Raw genomic sequence first — 14,998 nt, 5'->3', positions numbered from 1 at the left:
TCTAGTCTCTGGGCAGCTTATTATCGCCTTTTGGGGCAAAATTCGGCATCATTTTTGGCGACCGCGGCAGGACGGAAAGGGTCCTCCCGAGCCTTGGCTCGGGGGACCGGGATCTCTTTGGGGCCCTTGACGGAATTCTGTCAGAAGGGATCCCCATCCCCCAGCCAACGCGCAACGGTGGACAAGAACTTTCTGCATCTCCTGCTCCAAATTAAGAGGTATTTATCTTTGCTTAAGGGTTTTATGGTAAAGCGCTTTATTGGGAAACGAGGGTCAGACGTGACCGCTCGAAGGGAAGCCGGGGGACGCCCTGGTAAAGAATCCCAGTTGTGTTAGAGGTACGGTAATATTAACGCAGGTTAGAGTCCTGCTGTGAGGAATATTTGTTTTTCATAACGCAGGTTAGAGTCCTGCTGAAAGGAGTATTTGTTTTTCGTTTATCTTGGTATCTTTGGAAAGAATATTTGTTTTCGTTTATCTTGGTATCTTTGGTTTGTTCTCATTATGTGGGAAACCGTTTTAACATTGTGTTTAATGTTATAATACTGTGAATTAAGGGTCAAGAACTGAAATTGTTCTCTGAGACCGGAAGAGAGGTCGGTCAGTTTGTGGTATTTTTGTGTCTGCTCTATGTGTCTGTTGCAAAATCTTACAGGAGGCGTCTTGTCACTCTTCATGTAATAGACGCACGTCTCAATCCCGGGAAGAAATTTGTCACCCCCTGCAATTGTTACGGTGCTTTGCGATTGCATGAATCTGGCAAACCGGTATCTCACAGTCTGTAGGCGACCTCTCGTGACCCTACCTGGTAAACAATCCGTTCTGATATAGACCATAAGGTAGGAACTATTTCATAAAGGTGTGTGGGTGAGAGTGAATGAGACGCAGCATCGCTGCGAAGCGAGAGGGAGTCCCACTCCGCATTTCCTGTTCTTCGCGAGAAGCCAGGTCGGAAACGGACAAAGCGATTGGAAATTGTGTGTGTGAAGTGTTAAAATCAATTGGCATACAATATTTGCGAAAAAGAGACTGTTCCGGTTAAACAGAAAACGCAGACACGGGAAATAGCAATGGGAGGTCAACAGAGTAAGGACGTAAATATGAAAACCCCCTTAGGATGTATCCTAAAGCACTGGAAGGACTTCGGAGGGATTTCGGGGGGAAACATAAGTAAAAAGACACTCCTTAAATATTGCACACAGTGGTGGCCATTGTATAAGTTAGATGACAATGAGAAATGGCCACCGGAGGGAACAACTAATTATAACACTATTTTACAACTTTCGGGGGGAAACATAAGTAAAAAGACACTCCTTAAATATTGCACACAGTGGTGGCCATTGTATAAGTTAGATGACAATGAGAAATGGCCACCGGAGGGAACAACTAATTATAACACTATTTTACAACTGATGCTTTTCCTCCGTTGACTTAATAAATGGGATGAAGTGATGTATGCTGACATGTTCTTTATGTAGCACCTCAGGACCCCCTAGTACTAGCTCTAGAAAAAGATAAGAAAGGTTCAAAGCCTAAAGAACGTTGCTGTGATGCATGTAGCATTGGGGAACAATGTCTTAAGTTAACAAGAAGGGATAGTGGAAAGGAGAGTGAAATAAGCCTGTGGGAATATCATCCATTCGCCCCAGGATGGGAAGGGCCCCCTTCCCAGGCCAAAAGAGGAACAAGGGGATCTTAGCCCATTAAAGGAACCAGAATGATGGTGGAAATCTAAGTTTGGGCATAGCCCTCAGAAGTTAGACAACAGTTGGGGAGAAGGTAGCCCATCGAAATCGGGGATTGAAAAGAGGGAAAGCAGCCCGCAGGGACCAGATAGTCCACAGGGGTCGGGGAACTACAGGGATGCTGACAGCCCACCTAGACTAGAAGTTGGGAGGGAAGAAGCCAGTCCACATGGAGCTGAGAGCCGAGGGGAGACACGCAGCCTGCCCGAACTAAGTCTATAGTAGCACACCTAAGAATGAAAGTTTAAGGAAATCAGGTACTTGTAGAATGGAAACTAGCACACAGAGGACTAAAGACAAAAGTAGCTCACTGGGAGGCGATGTCTCTGAGTTGAAATATAGTGAGAAGAATGACAATGAGGCATGCGAAAGAGAGGCAGAGAACAACTCACAGAAGCTGAGTATAGTAATCCAGATAGAGGATAAGAGAGACGGAAGGGGAACGGAAGATGAGGAGGACAGTAGCCCGGAACAGGACAGGCGCCGGCAGATGCGGGAAGAAAGGCGACAGATGCAGAGCGAGAGGCGGTTGGACTGTGTAAACCATGCTAGGGAAGTAGTAGGAAAAGAGTTGACAGAAATTGAAAGTGAAGATGAAGAACAGGGAAAGGGAAAGAGAAAAGGGAAGAGAAAGAATAGGGAAGACACTGAGGCACAGGAAGAAGATCCCGGGGAGGGGATCAGTCACTCGTATTATACCAGATCTGTGGCACGGAGGGAAGCGAAGCAAAGAGAGGAAGGTAACCATACGATAGCTCCTCTCCGACAAATTGTGCCAATGGTAGGGGAAAGGACTAGGGTAAAGGTGCCGTTCTCCACGAGTGATCTGAACAATTGGAGAGATGAGGCAAGGAACTTCAGGAGGAACTCAGAGGGAATAGCGAAGAGGTTTGAATTAATGGCAAAGAATTTAGATATTGATTGGGAAGATATAGAGGTGATGCTTTCAGAATTGACAGATACCGAAAGGGAACTCGTATTGGAAACAGGGAAACGACATGCTCAAGTATTATCAGGGAGACTAGAAGATAATTTCCCCAGCAGTAAACCAGAATGGGACCCGGGCAACGAAGAGCACTATCGGCGGCTGGTACAGTATAGAAAACTGATAGCGATGGGCTTGCGTAATGCGATCCCTAAGGCTATCAGTTGGTCGATGCTATATGACATCAGGCAGGGAAAGGATGAGACCCCATCAGAGTTTTTGGATAGACTTAGGGCAGCCATGAGACAGTATACACCCCTGGACCCAGCAACGGAAGAAGGGAAGCAACACCTGTTAGGATTAATGATGGGACAGAGTAATCCAGACATCAGGAAGAAATTACAAAAGCTCGAACATCCAGCAAATATAAACCTGGAGGCATTGCTGAATGAGGCATGGAAGGTGTATAATAATAGGGAAATAGAGGAAAAGGAAAAGGAAGATAAGAGGCTAGCTCGAATAGTGGCTGTAGCAGTAGGAGCTCAAAATACAAACCATTTGGGGCCTAACACCAGGGGTAGAGGTAGAGGCTACCCAGTGAGAGGGGGAGGGAGGTTCCAACCCCACCCAGTTAGAATAGGGCCAAACCAGTGTGCCTATTGCTTCCAAACGGGACACTGGAAACATGAGTGCCCCCAATTAAGAGAAAGATCAATGGACACTACTACTATCGCACATCAGGGCAGTGAATGAGGGGGACCGGTGGGCCGTACCCTAGCAGACCCACTGGTTAAAATGGAGCTAGGGGAAGGTAAAAAGGAATTGGATTTTTGATTGATACAGGAGCAACATTTTCGGTTTTAAATCAAGAATTGGTACCTAAGAGTGATGAATTTGTACAAGTTGTGGGAGCAACAGGCCAACCAGAAAAAGCTTACTTTTGAAACCTATTAAATACAAAATTGGGAAACAAATGGGAATTCACCAGTTTCTGTATTTGCCAAATTCACCAAAGCCTCTACTAGGAAGAGACTTACTGGAGAACTTGGGAGCCATTATAAAATTCAACAAAGACAAATTGGAATTTCAAGTAAGTGAAGAGCAACTGATTACAGCCTTAAGCCTAACAATCAGTTGTATAGAACCGAAGCCTGAAGGCCACAATATTGAGCGTATCCTGAGTGAAACATATCCATTAGTATGGGCTACCGATATACCTGGGAGATCAAAACAAGCAACACCTATCATTATTGAACTTATACCTGGAGCGAGGCCGGTAGTTAGGAAACAATACCCACTGAGGTTAGAAGATAGAAAGGGAATTGAGCCCATAATCAAAAGGTTTTTAGAATTAGGTTTATTGATAGAATGTGAATCATATTTTAACACCCCAATTCTGCCAGTAAAGAAACCTAATGGAGCTGATAGATTAGTCCAAGACCTGAGGGCAGTAAATGAGATAACCAAGACGCTACATCTGGTAGTTGCTAACCCTTACACACTCTTAACTAAATTAAAAGGAAATTTGACATGGTTCACAGTGTTAGATTTAAAAGACGCATTCTTCTGCCTTCCTTTAGCTCCGGAGAGCCAAAAGATCTTTGTGTTTGAATGGGAATCTGCAGTTAGCCAAATAATTAGAACAGTGGGAAAGGCCGCTGGGAGATGGTACTCTTTTGCAATATGTAGACGACCTCCTAATAGCAACAGAAACAGAAGAAGAGTGCACTGAATGGACTATTTCCCTGTTAAAATTTCTGGGTTTAAGTAGATATTGAGTTTCTCAACAGAAAGCACAGCTGGTGCAAGAAGAAGTGGTGTATCTGGGATGTGAAGTTTCCAGAGGACAGCGATCCCTGGGAGCAGCCAGGAAAGAAGCCATCTGCCAAATGCCTAGACCACAGACGGTGAGAGATTTGCGCGCCTTCCTAGGGATGACCGGTTGGTGTCGGCTATGGATCTATCAATATGGAATACTCGCCAAACCACTCTATGACTTACTGAAGGAAAGTAAGGGTGTTCTAGTTTGGACTCCCGAGGCAAAGGGAGCCTATAAGAGACTGAAACAGGAACTCATGAGAGCACCAGCCTTGGGTCTTCCAGACGTGACAAAACCATTCTGGCTGTTTTCTTATGAGTGACAAGGAATGGCCCTAGGAGTCCTAGCACAACAGTTAGGACCACATAAAAGGGCTGTGGCCTACTTCTCCAAACAATTGGATGAAGTGAGTAAAGGATGGCCTGGCTGCCTGAGTGTAGTGGCCGCAGTGATAATCAACATTGAAGAGGCCAGAAAATTACTGTGTTAGTGGCTCACACTGTGTTTGCTGTGTTAGAGCAGAAAGGGAATCACTGGCTGTCACCTTCCAGATTCCTAAAGTATCAAGCTGTTTTGGCTGAGTCAGATGATGTTACTATTCAGGTAACTAACGCTGTGAACCCAGCTTCATTCCTAGAAGGGAAAACCTCAGCAGAACCCATCGAACACGATTGCCTGGAAACGATCGAAGCCGTTTACTCCAGTCGCCCGGATCTCAAAGAAGAGCCATTCGAAGATGCAGACGATTGGTTCTCGGATGGTAGCAGCTTCGTAAAACAAGGAATAAGAATGGCTGGTTATGCAGTAACTACCACAGAAAAGGTAATCGAGTCAAACCCTTTGCCTGCAGGGACCTCAGCCCAGAAGGCACAATTGATAGCTCTGACTCGAGCCCTAGAATTGGCAGAGAACATGCGAATAAATATTTGGATAGACTCTAAGCATGCCTTCTCCGTTGTTCACGCTCATGGAGCCATTTGGAAAGAAAGAGGACTGTTGACTACTCAAAGGAAAACAGTCAAACATGCAGAGGAGATTCTACGATTGCTAGAAGCAGTCCAACTCCCAGCACAAGTGGCCATAATGCATTGTAAAGGACATCTAAAAGGTAACACTATTCCAGAAGTTGGGAGTAGAAAGGCAGATGCAGAAGCTAAATTAGCTGCTGCAAGGACCGGAAAGGTAAATATAGCAGCTCTGATACCAGGAGAGCTGGATGTAAACCTCCAACCAAACTATCAGGAATCAAGATCATAGATGGATTCAAAGGAATAAAGGTAAACTGTTAGACAGTGGATGGGGACAATTAGAGACAGGACAGTTGGTAATACCAGGGAACCTAATGTGGCAGATTGTAAAGACGGAGCATGAAAAGGCCCATTGGGGTCTAGATCCACTTTACCAATATTTGCAAGCCAGGATAGCAGGACTGAAATTATTTATCACCATAAAACGTGTCACATCCCAGTGCGAGTGATGCTTGAAGAACAACCCGAATACAGGGACTAAGATACACCAGGGAGCAATAAATCGAGGTAAATTTCCAGGTGAGGTATGGCAAATTGATTTTTCTGAACTCCCAAGAAAAGGGGGGTTTCGGTACTTGTTGGTATTAACTGATACATTTTCTGGGTGGCCTGAAGCATTCCCTTGCAGGACAAATAAGGAAAGAGAGGTGACTAAAGTATTGTTGAATGAAATTATTCCACAGTTTGGAGTACCGAAGGGCATATCTTCGGATAGGGGCACACATTTCTGTGCAAAAGTGGTGAGAGCAATAAGCAGAGCATTACAAATTAAATGGCAATTACACACACCTTACTGTCCACAGGCCAATGGGTGGCCTTGTGGGCGAAACCTGTTTTTGATGCAGCCTTGGCACCCCACGGAAGAGGACAGGGAGCGACTGAAGAAGAAACTGCCCCTAATCCTACGACCACTGCTGCTACAGCTGAAGGGACACTCGAGAGGGTTAGACAGAGCTCTGATACGTCACTATCAAACGGCCCAGGATTTGAATGATTTTATTGACTCATTAGTCAAGTCCGGCAAAGGCACCTTGCCTTGATTGTTATGATCCACATTGTGCTACCTGGATAGCTTTACATTGTGGAGGTTGTGATAACACTTTTTGGATAGAACAATCATTATTATGGGATTTATGGTGTCATACTTGTGAGCACGAGCACACGTCGGGTAGAAGCTGGGAAAATGAATTAAGGAGACAGACGGGGCAAAATGCATATGCAGCTTTAAATCGTTATGAGTCTCCCGAACAGAAAATTCTTGCTTATTGTCGTTGGAAAGTACAATGTGTTGTGAATAGAATTAAGGTTCAAAGTAAATCGCGTATAGTTTCTGTAAGGTGTAGAAAATTAGTACCTTTAACACAGCGTTCAATTGTAGGGCCCTTCAGGGGAAATCCTGAAAAGGCATTAGATCATTGTATTGGAAAATTGCAAAAATTGAGTTTGCAAGTGACGGGACCAGTAAAGTTAGGAGCAGCAAAACTGAAAATAGATAAGAAAAAGAAGGCAAGAAAAGGAACGACTTCATCTAAATAAGGTTATTAGTAATTGTTAATTAGTTCCCTATGATTAGGACAATTTCACGTCTAAGGGACCCTGCCTTGTGGGACGCTGTTGCTCCATGGGACCCTGCTTCGTGGCATGCTATAGGTGTTGAAGAACAAGAACAACGATTACGAAGTAAGATACATGTTGCCTTAAAGAAGGAGCTTGAATTCGTAGCCGCATATAGTAAGAAAGCCGAAGAGGCTTTACAGTCACCACCATTGAATTGGTTATATTGGATTGAAGAATCAGACTTTTATACTGGCCCTTACTTACATTCACTTCCTTGTTATGTTTGTAAAAGGGATGTTGATAAGTGCTATGCTTGGATAGCTCTGCATTGTGCTGATTGTAATCAGATTTACTGGTACTCACAAAGATCAATAGGATTTTTATGGTGTAGACCTTGTTTTGGAAGATGGATTCGATATTCTTCCTGGTATAGAGCTCTTGAGCACAGTACTGGTCTACCAGGAAGGTCAGGATTACAATTTTATGAGAGTACAGAACAAGTGGCCATAGCATATATGAGGTGGAAATTACAGCAAGTACTTAGAGAGCTTGAAATTACTACATCCTCCCGCACTATAGCAGCTCGCTGTAAAGCTGATTTGCCTTCAAACTTACCTCACGCTATACCTGTAAGCAAAGATGCAGATTTGGAATTAGACCAGTGCATTCAAAGATTGACACAGCCTTATAATAGACATTCTAACAAACCAGGGAAAAGACAACAAAGAAAGGAAAAACAGAGAAGGCAGAAAGAAAAATAAAGCTTGTTCCTATTATACTGCTCAATGCTGTATACTACTCAACAGCTACACAGGTCTTCAACTACTAGGAATCATAATGAAAAGGACCCAAATGTTTTGGGCTATGGTACGAGCGTACCAGCGCCCTATAGGATTAGAATTTGACGAAAGAATTCGTAAGTTATAAGAAAAGGGGGCAATGAAGCCATTCATTACAATGAACAGTAGTTTCCGAGGAATAAAAGAATTAAAAGATCTGAGGAATAAAAGAATTAAAAGACACTCTATCAAGGGAAACACAGAAGTTAATAAATAACCTAAAATACATTGTTTGGGAAAACTTTGATTAGATAAGTTAATAAATAATCTAAAATACACTCACAAAAGAAACTTTGGAATTAGAATATTTGAAGAAGCGAAAGTAGAAGCCAAAAAGTTAAGGTGACCTGCCAAGCCGTCAGAATCAAGCCAAGTGCAACAGTGATTTCTGCCAAGTCATGGAAAAACATGCCAAGGATGACAGGAAAATGCCCAAATTAGGAGAAGCTTAAAATTTAACCAAGGAAGACCAAGACTTCCCGGAAGACTCCGCCTATATTCCTACCTGCCTATGAACATGCATGTAATAAATGATGTAATTCTTGTTCAAAATTGTATAAAAACCTGCTTTTGCTGTACCTAATTTAGAAATCCACTTGGTGATTTCTCCAACGCGTTGTCAATAAATACCTCCTGCCTATAGACCCCAAATCTAGTCTCTGGGCAGCTTATTATCGCCTTTTGGGGCAAAATTCGGCATCAGCAATGCAGCTCATTTCCCCACAGCCAATTTTTTGAAGACACTAAAATTGCCGATTTTCTGGTTTTTTTCAGTTGCATTTCATTTGATCCTATCTCCTTTCCAGAGTGTTTGTATGCCTTTCTTTTCAGGGTCGCAAGATTCCCTTTCCCTTCCCGAAAGGAAATGAAATTTCCTTTCGGGAAGGGAAAGGGAATCTTGCGATTTCAATGGGGACCACTAGAGGAATCTTTGGTGCTTGTCCCTGCCCTTGTAGGCATTCCTTGCCTTTCGATGGCTTTGACTTAGGGACAGATTTTTTTCTTTTTTTTTTCTTTTTTCAGGTATCACCGCCATGTCCCTCATATCTTCCCCTCCCAGTTGTGTCTTCCTCCTTGACATTTTCCTCTGCTTTTGCAACATCTGTGAGCTTAGTTTTGGCATGTTTTTGTGTTTTGCACTGCACCTGATAGAATCCCGGTCCATTCTCTTGTCATCGGGGAATTTCCCAAATTTGAATTTTTTCTCCTCCAATTGCAATTCCTTTGATGCCATCTCCATTCCAGCGTGTTTTTAAGTCCTTCTTTTCTCTTTTGGCCTTCAGTGGGGACCAATTTGGGCAAGCTGTGCTGCATGTGCCTGCACTTGATGGCATATGGCCTGCCTGCATTTCCATGTTTTTCAGTTTGGCAAGGAATTTTTTTTTTTTTTAAGTCCCCATGCCATGTCCCTCATATCTTTCTCCCTATGGTGTGTACTCCTCGTTGACATTTCCCCTTGCTTTTGCAACGTCTGAGAGCTTACTTTTGGCATGTGTTGCTCCTTTTCAATGCAGCTCATTTCCCCACAGCCAATTTTTTGAAGACACTAAAATTGCCGATTTTCTGGTTTTTTTCAGTTGCATTTCATTTGATCCTATCTCCTTTCCAGAGTGTTTGTAAGCCTTTCTTTTCAGGGTCGCAAGATTCCCTTTCCCTTCCCAAAAGGAAATGAAATTTCCTTTCGGGAAGGGAAAGGGAATCTTGCGATTTCAATGGGGACCACTAGAGGAATCTTTGGTGCTTGTCCCTGCCCTTGTAGGCATTCCATGCCTTTTGATGGCTTTGACTTAGGGACAGATTTTTTTCTTTTTTTTTTTCTTTTTTCAGGTATCACCGCCATGTCCCTCATATCTTCCCCTCCCAGTTGTGTCTTCCTCCTTGACGTTTTCCTCTGCTTTTGCAACATCTGTGAGCTCAGTTTTGGCATGTTTTTGTGTTTTGCACTGCACCTGATAGAATCCCGGTCCATTTTCTTGTCATCGGGGAATTTCCCAAATTTGCTTTTTTTCTCCTCCAATTGCAATTCCTTTGATGCCATCTCCATTCCAGCGTGTTTTTAAGTCCTTCTTTTCTCTTTTGGCCTTCAGTGGGGACCAATTTGGGCAAGCCGTGCTGCATGTGCCTGCACTTGATGGCATATGGCCTGCCTGCATTTCCATGTTTTGCAGTTTGGCAAGGAATTGTTTTTTTTTTTTAAGTCCCCAAGCCATGTCCCTCATATCTTTCTCCCTATGGTGTGTACTCCTCGTTGACATTTCCCCCTGCTTTTGCAACGTCTGAGAGCTTACTTTTGGCATGTGTTGCTCCTTTGCAATGCAGCTCATTTCCCCACAGCCAATTTTTTGAAGACACTAAAATTGCCGATTTTCTGGTTTTTTTCAGTTGCATTTCATTTGATCCTATCTCCTTTCCAGAGTGTTTGTAAGCCTTTCTTTTCAGGGTCGCAAGATTCCCTTTCCCTTCCCGAAAGGAAATTTCATTTCCTTTCGGGAAGGGAAAGGGAATCTTGCGATTTCAATGGGGACCACTAGAGGAATCTTTGGTGCTTGTCCCTGCCCTTGTAGGCATTCCATGCCTTTTGATGGCTTTGACTTAGGGACAGATTTTTTTTCTTTTTTTTTTTCTTTCTTCAGGTATCACCGCCATGTCCCTCATATCTTCCCCTCCCAGTTGTGTCTTCCTCCTTGACGTTTTCCTCTGCTTTTGCAACATCTGTGAGCTCAGTTTTGGCATGTTTTTGTGTTTTGCACTGCACCTGATAGAATCCCGGTCCATTTTCTTGTCATCGGGGAATTTCCCAAATTTGCATTTTTTCTCCTCCAATTGCAATTCCTTTGATGCCATCTCCATTCCAGCGTGTTTTTAAGTCCTTCTTTTCTCTTTTGGCCTTCACTGGGGACCAATTTGGGCAAGCTGTGCTGCATGTGCCTGCACTTGATGGCATATGGCCTGCCTGCATTTCCATGTTTTTCAGTTTGGCAAGGAATTTTTTGGTTTTTTTTAAGTCCCCATGCCATGTCCCTCATATCTTTCTCCCTATGGCGTGTACTCCACGTTGACATTTCCCCCTGCTTTTGCAACATCTGAGAGCTTACTTTTGGCATGTGTTGGTCCTTTGCAATGCAGCTCATTTCCCCACAGCCAATTTTGTGAAGACACTAAAATTGCCGATTTTCTGGTTTTTTCAGTTGCATTTCATTCGATCCTATCTCCTTTCCAGAGTGTTTGTATGCCTTTCTTTTCAGGGTCGCAAGATTCCCTTTCCCTTCCCGAAAGGAAATGAAATTTCCTTTCGGGAAAGGAAAGGGACTCTTGCGATTTCAATGGGGACCACTAGAGGAATCTTTGGTGCTTCTCCCTGCCCTTGTAGGCATTCCATGCCTTTTGATGGCTTTGACTTAGGGACAGATTTTTTTCTTTTTTTTTTTCTTTTTTCAGGTATCACCGCCATGTCCCTCATATCTTCCCCTCCCAGTTGTGTCTTCTTCCTTGACGTTTTCCTCTGCTTTTGCAACATCTGTGAGCTCAGTTTTGGCATCTTTTTGTGTTTTGCACTGCACTTGATAGAATCCCGGTCCATTTTCTTGTCATCGGGGAATTTCCCAAATTTGCATTTTTCTCCTCCAATTGCAAATCCTTTGATGCCATCTCCATTCCAGCGTGTTTTTAAGTCCTTCTTTTCTCTTTTGGCCTTCAGTGGGGACCAATTTGGGCAAGCTGTGCTGCATGTGCCTGCACTTGATGGCATATGGCCTGCCTGCATTTCCATGTTTTTCAGTTTGGCAAGGAATTTTTTTTTTTTTTTAAGTCCCCATGCCATGTCCCTCATATCTTTCTCCCTATGGTGTGTACTCCTCGTTGACATTTCCCCCTGCTTTTGCAACGTCTGAGAGCTTACTTTTGCCATGTGTTGGTCCTTTGCAATGCAGCTCATTTCCCCACAGCCAATTTTTGGAAGACACTAAAATTGCCGATTTTCTGGTTTTTTTCAGTTGCATTTCATTTGATCCTATCTCCTTTCCAGAGTGTTTCTAAGCCTTTCTTTTCAGGGTCGCAAGATTCCCTTTCCCGTCCTTTCGGGAAGGGAAAGGGAATCTTGCGATTTCAATGGGGACCACTAGAGGAATCTTTGGTGCTTGTCCCTGCCCTTGTAGGCATTCCATGCCTTTTGATGGCTTTGACTTAGGGACAGATTTTTTTCTTTTTTTTTTTCTTTTTTCCGGTATCACCGCCATGTCCCTCATATCTTCCCCTCCCAGTTGTGTCTTCCTCCTTGACGTTTTCCTCTGCTTTTGCAACATCTGTGAGCTCAGTTTTGGCATGTTTTTGTGTTTTGCACTGCACCTGATAGAATCCCGGTCCATTTTCTTGTCATCGGGGAATTTCCCAAATTTGCATTTTTTTCTCCTCCAATTGGAATTCCTTTGATGCCATCTCCATTCCAGCGTGTTTGTAAGTCCTTCTTTTCTCTTTTGGCCTTCAGTGGGGACCAATTTGGGCAAGCTGTGCTGCATGTGCCTGCACTTGATGGCATATGGCCTGCCTGCATTTCCATGTTTTTCAGTTTGGCAAGGAATTTCTTTTTTCTTTAAGTCCCCATGCCATGTCCCTCATATCTTTCTCCCTATGGTGTGTACTCCTCGTTGACATTTCCCCCTGCTTTTGCAACGTCTGAGAGCTTACTTTTGCCATGTGTTGGTCCTTTGCAATGCAGCTCATTTCCCCACAGCCAATTTTTTGAAGACACTAAAATTGCCGATTTTCTGGTTTTTTTCAGTTGCATTTCATTTGATCCTATCTCCTTTCCAGAGTGTTTGTAAGCCTTTCTTTTCAGGGTCGCAAGATTCCCTTTCCCTTCCCGAAAGGAAATGAAATTTCCTTTCGGGAAGGGAAAGGGAATCTTGCGATTTCAATGGGGACCACTAGAGGAATCTTTGGTGCTTGTCCCTGCCCTTGTAGGCATTCCATGCCTTTTGATGGCTTTGACTTTGGGACAGATTTTTTTCTTTTTTTTTTTCTTTTTTCAGGTATCACCGCCATGTCCCTCATATCTTCCCCTCCCAGTTGTGTCTTCCTCCTTGACGTTTTCCTCTGCTTTTGCAACATCTGTGAGCTCAGTTTTGGCATGTTTTTGTGTTTTGCACTGCACCTGATAGAATCCCGGTCCATTTTCTTGTCATCGGGGAATTTCCCAAATTTGCATTTTTTCTCCTCCAATTGCAATTCCTTTGATGCCATCTCCATTCCAGCGTGTTTGTAAGTCTTTCTTTTCTCTTTTGGCCTTCAGTGGGGACCAATTTGGGCAAGCTGTGCTGCATGTGCCTGCACTTGATGGCATATGGCCTGCCTGCATTTCCATGTTTTTCAGTTTGGCAAGGAATTTTTTTTTTTTTTAAGTCCCCATGCCATGTCCCTCATATCTTTCTCCCTATGGTGTGTACTCCTCGTTGACATTTCCCCCTGCTTTTGCAACGTCTGAGAGCGTACTTTTGCCATGTGTTGGTCCTTTGCAATGCAGCTCATTTCCCCACAGCCAATTTTTTGAAGACACTAAAATTGCCGATTTTCTGGTTTTTTTCAGTTGCATTTCATTTGATCCTATCTCCTTTCCAGAGTGTTTGTAAGCCTTTCTTTTCAGGGTCGCAAGATTCCCTTTCCCTTCCCGAAAGGAAATTTCATTTCCTTTCGGGAAGGGAAAGGGAATCTTGCGATTTCAATGGGGACCACTAGAGGAATCTTTGGTGCTTGTCCCTGCCCTTGTAGGCATTCCATGCCTTTTGATGGCTTTGACTTAGGGACAGATTTTTTTTCTTTTTTTTTTCTTTTTTCAGGTATCACCGCCATGTCCCTCATATCTTCCCCTCCCAGTTGTGTCTTCCTCCTTGACGTTTTCCTCTGCTTTTGCAACATCTGTGAGCTCAGTTTTGGCATGTTTTTGTGTTTTGCACTGCACCTGATAGAATCCCGGTCCATTTTCTTGTCATCGGGGAATTTCCCAAATTTGCATTTTTCTCCTCCAATTGCAAATCCTTTGATGCCATCTCCATTCCAGCGTGTTTTTAAGTCCTTCTTTTCTCTTTTGGCCTTCAGTGGGGACCAATTTGGGCAAGCTGTGCTGCATGTGCCTGCACTTGATGGCATATGGCCTGCCTGCATTTCCATGTTTTTCAGTTTGGCAAGGAATTTGGTTTTTTTTAAGTCCCCATGCCATGTCCTTCATATCTTTCTCCCTATGGCGTGTACTCCTCGTTGACATTTCCCCCTGCTTTTGCAACGTCTGAGAGCTTACTTTTGGCATGTGTTGGTCCTTTGCAATGCAGCTCATTTCCCCACAGCCAATTTTTTGAAGACACTAAAATTGCCAATTTTCTGGTTTTTTTCAGTTGCATTTCATTTGATCCTATCTCCTTTCCAGAGTGTTTGTAAGCCTTTCTTTTCAGGGTCGCAAGATTCCCTTTCCCTTCCCGTCCTTTCGGGAAGGGAAAGGGAATCTTGCGATTTCAATGGGGACCACTAGAGGAATCTTTGGTGCTTGTCCCTGCCCTTGTAGGCATTCCATGCCTTTTGATGGCTTTGACTTAGGGACAGATTTTTTTCTTTTTTTTTTTCTTTTTTCAGGTATCACCGCCATGTCCCTCATATCTTCCCCTCCCAGTTGTGTCTTCCTCCTTGACGTTTTCCTCTGCTTTTGCAACATCTGTGAGCTCAGTTTTGGCATGTTTTTGTGTTTTGCACTGCACCTGATAGAATCCCGGTCCATTTTCTTGTCATCGGGTTATTTCCCAAATTTGCATTTTTTTCTCCTCCAATTGCAAATCCTTTGATGCCATCTCCATTCCAGCGTGTTTGTAAGTCCTTCTTTTCTCTTTTGGCCTTCAGTGGGGACCAATTTGGGCAAGCTGTGCTGCATGTGCCTGCACTTGATGGCATATGGCCTGCCTGCATTTCCATGTTTTTCAGTTTGGCAAGGAATTTGTTTTTTTTTTAAGTCCCCATGCCATGTCCCTCATATCTTTCTCCCTATGGTGTGTACTCCTCGTTGACATTTCCCCCTGCTTTTGCAACGTCTGAGAGCTTACTTTTGG

This window comes from Melozone crissalis, unplaced genomic scaffold (assembly GCF_028551555.1).
Source record: "Melozone crissalis strain CALT ecotype California unplaced genomic scaffold, PUWL_Pcris_2 ptg000056l_1, whole genome shotgun sequence".
In the NCBI taxonomy this organism is placed as follows: domain Eukaryota; kingdom Metazoa; phylum Chordata; class Aves; order Passeriformes; family Passerellidae; genus Melozone; species Melozone crissalis.
Note: the sequence above shows the minus strand (reverse complement) of the source record.